This window comes from Tachysurus vachellii, chromosome 20 (genome assembly GCF_030014155.1).
Source record: "Tachysurus vachellii isolate PV-2020 chromosome 20, HZAU_Pvac_v1, whole genome shotgun sequence".
Classification (NCBI taxonomy): domain Eukaryota; kingdom Metazoa; phylum Chordata; class Actinopteri; order Siluriformes; family Bagridae; genus Tachysurus; species Tachysurus vachellii.
This window is the reverse complement of record NC_083479.1, coordinates 3,681,181-3,688,033: the sequence shown is the minus strand read 5'-3', so window position 1 is coordinate 3,688,033 and position 6,853 is coordinate 3,681,181. Positions and strand designations below refer to the sequence as shown.

At 39.0% G+C, this 6,853-nt stretch overlaps 1 long non-coding RNA gene across 1 annotated transcript; it reads left to right on the top strand.

Annotated features, from left to right (window-relative positions):
* Positions 1 to 1,733: 1,733 nt before the first annotated feature.
* LOC132863744 (uncharacterized) lies at positions 1,734 to 6,575 on the top strand. The gene is made up of 3 exons (XR_009650139.1): positions 1,734 to 1,950; positions 2,329 to 2,462; positions 2,807 to 6,575. It is a non-coding gene; the product is annotated as an uncharacterized LOC132863744 (long non-coding RNA).
* Positions 6,576 to 6,853: the final 278 nt, after the last annotated feature.

Sequence of the window (6,853 nt, the reverse complement as noted above, 5' to 3'; positions counted from 1 at the left end):
TCTGGAAAATTGTCCCTAGTGTGTGATTGCGTGAGTGAATGAGTGTGCGTGTGTGCCCTGTGATGGGTTGACACTCCGTCCAGGGTGTATCCTGCCTTGACGCCCAATGACGCCTGAGATAGGCACAGGCTCCCCGTGACCCGAGGTAGTTCGGATAAGCGGTAGAAGATGAATGAATGAATGAATGAATTCATGCAGAATGCTTTGATTAAGCTTGTAATAAATACACAGCAACGACGACAACAACTTTGAGATTACATAATACCACCATAAAACAATTCAAACGAATAAATAAATCAAATTGACCCACTGGTTACACATTACACAACACAGACCTCAGTGGAACTGGACTGATCTGAGATTCATAAAGAATTCATGGCTAGTAAAGAGGAATATTTCTTGTTTACTGCATCCAGGTGACAGTTATTAATGCTATAGCTTTTCCTAAAAGCATGCAGGTTACAGGTGACGTTACCAGCACGCACCCCTGAGGACCAGGGTGTGACTAGGACGTTGTGGGCAGAAAGAAAGTCCCCTCATGGTTAACGGTATCAACACAAAGGCATGACATAACCACAGTGAGATTTCTAACACAATCTGAACTAATCGCGAGGTGTGAGTCAGACTTCGAGCATTCAGTCTTGTGGGTGGAGACCTTAGTGTTAGAAAGGTTATATAACAATAATAATAATAACAAATAAATACATATGTTTTTGTTGCTTATTTTCCCCAGTTTTCTTCAAATTTAATCACGGCCTGTTCACACCCTCACGGTTATTACGCATGTCCACTCAGTACAGGTGAAGGCTCATGGCTGCTTCCTCTGAGGCACGTGAAGCCTGTTCCACACATCTTTTTTGACCTGCTGCTCTGGGTGGCAGCATAACACAGTTGGAGGAAAGCGCTATTCACCCACTTCCACATGTGTAAGCTTACAGATGCCCCATGGTTAGCTAGTGTGGTTGTGATTGATAGAGGAGAATGAGTGTGTCATCCCTCCCGCCCAGCGAGCACAGCCTGGCTGTGGCATCATCAGGATTTGTACTCACAATAACATGTGTAGGAAACACCTGGGAAAAACCTGTGTATAGTGAAACAGACTTTGCTGAAGTTTTTTGCTTTCATGCCAGCAGCAGGAAAATGTCAGATATGAAGGTTGACAGACAAATAAGTCCATTTAAAGTAACTGCCTTCTCAGTGTCACGCTGGTTTAAACTGGCCGACTAGATTATTTATAATCTGGGAAATAGAGCACAATTAAATTGGTTTGAAACGTAGGTATGGACAAAAGTAACAGTTCTACGCACACCGTTAGATGAGATCAATTAGAACACAGGTGATGTAGCTGAGGTTGAAAACCTTTCTGATTTAAACCACGCACACCAATTTCAAATTAAGATACATGGAGCACCAGAAAATTAGAGATACAAATAATCCCAATGTTCTGTTTCCCAGAATTCAGCAATACACATTTAATACATCTAATGCTTCCATTGTCTTAGAAATTTCACTTCAGACCCGAGATTATATGAACTCCATCGATGAAAGTCCAGGTGTATTTGTGTATCCAAACATTAGTCACGTCTTATCTGCGTTTACCACATTGAGCTGCCACACCCCGGGCGCGTGGTCGAGTGGAAACTTCTCTCTCTTGTCTCTGACCTCTGCAATAAAACAACTTGCTCTGCATTCAGTGACTTTAACAACACCGTAGCTTTTACAATCGAGTCCAGATAATAATACAAGTAATAATATCCAGAAGCGATGTTTTAATGTTACACGGCTTTAATGCATTGCTGTATTGTACTGTACTAGAAGAAGTGCATATGGAATAGACGCAAGAACATCATCTAATTTTTTCTTATTTATTTAGATACTCTATCTATCTTTTTATTATTTTGCCATGCCAAGACTCTTTTTAACATGCTGTCCACTTCACTGAGATAAACAGTGAGTAGAACTTTTACTATTCCTGGGTTCAGCTTCAGGCTTTCAGCTTTTCGGTGAAATGTCATTATGATTTAAAGAATGTTAGGACATGCTGTTACAAGACATGTGTCGATTTTTGCTGGAACGTTTAGAAGTGAATTGAAATTAGAAACACTGTCTTTTTTTTTTTTTTTTTTACAGCAAAAAACCTGATATCCAGTCAGTTACAAGAATCTGGCTTTTCCTGAAATATATATAATGATATTCAACTGTTTTTGCTCGTTAGAATACATGCTAATGCTAGCGAATAAAACAACAACACAGTTTACTTAAACTGGAACATGCTGAAAAGTCCAAGCGTATATAATGTTGCATTGAACTGTGCTCTGTGACCTACAGTAAAAACCTGATTACACTGGATACAAAGACACAGTCCAGAGGTCTCTGTTGGTACGAGAAGAGCTCCAAGAACGTCAAACCACATGCTGTTGTATGTTATGCTGAGTATGTTCCCTCTGACTCAGGAAATCCAGGTGAAATGCTTGCTGTCTTTAGTCTCATTTATCACTTGGGTGATAAAGTACACAAAAGCACATAAACATTGATAATCTTGATCAAAATGAACTTTTTACACATCTGAGTCGAGGTTACTCAGAGCTCCGACACATACAAGATGAAATGTTTACCTCATGCTAGGGAAAGAAGCCAACAGAGTGTGAGAAATTTCAAGCATATGACCGGCATCCAGAGTCGCGTGGCACTCTGATCTTTGGCCACTCTGCCTATAACCGTGGCATGAAAAGAGATCAATTAAACAATTTCCAGTGCCCAAAGTTCCCTGGTGACTCAAGCATAATTTTCCTATTGTGTTTTGCAGTTCAAAGCACCAGCAGCCGGTCACGTGAGACGTCATCAAATAACCGAGAATGTAATAGCAAGACGCTTAATACAGAAGAACACCTTCATTAAGACAAACAAAAACTGCAATATGTTTATGATTATAGCTGAATTTCACAAATATAACTAACTCATTTATTTTAAGGGATCAATAAACAGCTCACACTTTTTAGTTTGAATTACAATTAGAATTTTAAAATAAACTGTCGACCAAAAGCAACAGCGGGGCTTCATTAATGCAGTGGCTCTCAAACCAGGGCACATGAGACAGAAGAAGAAGAAGAAGAAGAAGAAGAAGAAGAAGAAGAAGCGGGTGAGGAAGAAGAAGACCGCAATGATCACTGATGTAATAACATTTTCTGGAAAGATTCAGGAAAGATAATCCTTCCTGTTCCAAGTTAATATTTCTCAGCTGATCATTTTTGGTAAATCTGTAAAGCCACTCTTTAGAAATCAATATTTGTAGAACAGAACATTTGAAACAGGCAAGGATCTATTCACACAAAATAACATAAGTAAAAAAGTACACAAGTAAGGACGTGATGGTCCAGCGGTCCAAGCTGCTGAGACATCTACGTTGGGTCCTTGAGCAAGGCCCTTAACCTCACCTGCTCCAGGGGCGCCGCACGATGGCTGACCCTGCGCTCTGACCCCAGGCTCATAATAGCCTGGGATATGTGAAAACCAAGGGCAGTCATGGCCTAATGGTTAGAAAGTTTGACTCCTAACCCTAAGGTTGGGGGTTCGAGTCTCGGGCCAGCCACGACTGAGGTGCCTTTGAGCAAAGCACTGAACCCCCTCCAACTGCTCCCCGGGCACCGCAGCTGCCCACTGCTCCGGGTGTGTGTTCACTGCTGTGTGTGTGCACTTTGGATGGGTTAAATGCAGAGAACAAATTCAGAGTATGGGTCACTGTACTTAGCCGTATGTCACGTCACAAAAGGGGGGGGGGGACAATTTAGGGAAACAGACAATTAGTACTCTTGGTACAGAAACAGCATTTTTCTAACCCAATAATATGTAAATCTGTATGTAAGGGAGGTAAATGAGGCAAAACACTGGGAAATTTTTAGATCAACCTGTATTTCTGAATTAGAATTTTTTTTTAATAAAGAATCTTATTTGACAAACGCAGAACAGAATATGACAAAAGTGTCATGTATTTACAAAAAAGCTGCGTTATTGTTAGTGGTTTTTGATCCTTTAATAATTCCCCAAGAATATGCAATATATAAAGATCCACTATTTTCCCCAACTTTTTTGTTTGTTTTCTACATCGAGGATTATAGAAAACACATTTACCCCATTCCCAACGCAGTGTCTGGCCATCAGTATGTGATCTAAACCCCCACAATGCTCTAAAGCTTTGGAAAAGTTGGACCCTTAAAGGGTTACGAAAATTCCTACACAGTCAGGCCTCCCCTGGTCCACAGTCAAGCAAACAGTTCACACATGGAAGAAATCCAGCACTGTTTCTTCCTCCCAAATGTCCTACATAGATCTGTATACATCAACAAAGAGTTCCTAAACAACTGACAGAGCACCATGGGGCTACAGTTAGGGGTCTGTGTTGTAACTGATTGAACCCAAAAACAAAAAATAAAAAATAAAAAATAAAAAATAATTAATAATAATTAATATTAATAATAATAATAATAATAATAATAATAATAATAATGTCATGTTTATGGAAGGTTACCACAACAGGATACCACTGTTTTCTAAAAGAAAAACCTCCTAGAAAGCAATGTGATAATGTTGTGTAGAGAGATGACAAACGTTCATACCTGTATATTCAAATGCAACTAATCAGCCAATCGTGGAGCATCAGCACAAAACATAACATCATTCAGGGACAGGGACTTCATGAGCAAGAAGGCAATGAATCATCACTCTGTACAGTCAGGGCAAGCAGAAAAGTATCTCAGAACATATCAAACCATGAGGTGATGGGATACAAAACCGTATCGAGGTTCATTCCTGGAAATCCAGACACATGAAGATCGGTAAAAGGAAAACTGGCCGACTTTGATTAATCTGTTCTTTGTCGTGAATATTATTTGAAACTCTTGACCTGTATCTGCATAACGTTATTGCATTTGGGTTACATGCAAAAGACAAACTTTTCAGTTCAGGATGAAGTCCAAGTTTCACCACGTGAAGGATTTTCTATGACTATATACATGTCTGAAGTAAACAAAACACTGCATAGCAACACCAAAACCTAGTGATGGGAGTAAAACCGTGTGTGTCTGCTCTTGATTCTTTAAGATCTAGAAGGCTTGCTTAACTGAGTCACCAATAAACACTAATAAAGTCATATCAGGAAACTCCACGGCATCACTTCAGGGCATCTGCCTACGATCCAAGAGTTATGCAGTGTGACAATAATCCTAAACACATGTGTAAACACGAGTAGCTATTTACTCAAACAGAAGATATTTTGGCCACTGACCTCAACGCTGTTGATAAGCGATAAATGGATCTGAGGCAGACCATTCAAACATTATATAAAAGAACAAAAACAATTTTGTAAAGATGTAAGCATTAACATGGCTGAAACACTAATCAGAAACAAAAACTGGAAGGGTATTGTCAATAAATCAGGTTCTGCTCAGTAGCAAATGTTGACCGTTTAAATCATTGTTTTGATAAAGATGACAGATGCTCTGAAATAAATCTGGATCTCAGATTACGAGCCATTCACTCACAAATCCAGATAAAGCCAAAGGATCTATAAACTTTTTATTCCCGCTAACATATTTATGCGACTTCATTACAAAGGCTAATTTTACATTAAGCAAAGAAACATACAGGAAAATAAATATGCAGCATAACTGCTGTAAGCCCAGGCCACGGATTCACCCCCGGAGTGACAGACTAAATAAAGACGTGCATTAGAATGCAGTTCACATGACGTGGTTCAAAAATGTTCACCTTAATTCCTACTGAAAGCTGAACAAGCCAGGCCTCGTCTTTGAGGATTTGAAACGTTTAATAGCTGAATAGTAAACCATCCACAATGAAACCAGTTTAGTGAGGGTGTGTTTTCGTTCCTTCTTGCTGAAATACTGTTGTAGGGATGGAACTTAAAAAAAATCAGTTATTTAGATTGAACACAATGTGTTCTAAACGGATACATATAGGCGGCAACAAGAAAGTTCAGAGGAATGTTCACATAGGGTCTGGTTAGATTAGAGGTTGGATTAGGGGAGTGCAACAGGACTGTGACAAACACTCACAAACACACAGCAAAAAAAAAAAAGTCACAAAAGTTAACGCCCTTCCAGTTTAGGCCACACCCACAGCTTGTTTCGAATACAGATATGAATATTCGGAGCGCTAAAAAGATCCAGATCCAGATCTGGCATTGCATTACACCACTAAATTATATATAACTAAGTGGTCCAGAATATAAATGGTTAAGTAAAGAACATCAGAAAAAGATCAAAAGGCGGCAGGTGGTGTTCCATTACCTACAGAATGGCCGGAGATCCTCAGGTGCCAAACAGCAGTAACAGAAGGAGCAGTGTTGCCTTACTGGCTCTTGTCATCAGTGTAATCCCCAACAGCTATTTGTGACACTAAACACCTTGGAGTCGAACGTCGTATTTCACATGATAGGTGTAATTCATGTAGAGTTAAGAGTTATGGCCTGGGTCATGTTATATTTATTAATTGATCTGAAGTTCAATTCAGTTCACCCCATACAGGCAGGCGACAAAAAGCTGGCTCTGGTATTTCACATGAGGGACGTTTATTTATTTATTTATTTATTTATTTATTTATTATTTATATGTATATTATAAATAATATGCAATATTTATTTATATTTATAGCTGTCTGTATGAATGAAGTATTACTGTATATAAAAATGATTCCTTCGGCTTGGATCAAAATTCCTATATATATAGATATACATTAAGAATAAAAGACATGCCTCATCTGTACTATTCTTTCTTGCTGTCATGGTACCATCAAGTATTCATCTTTATCCTGGATCATTGCATGTTGTGCACCTTAAAAT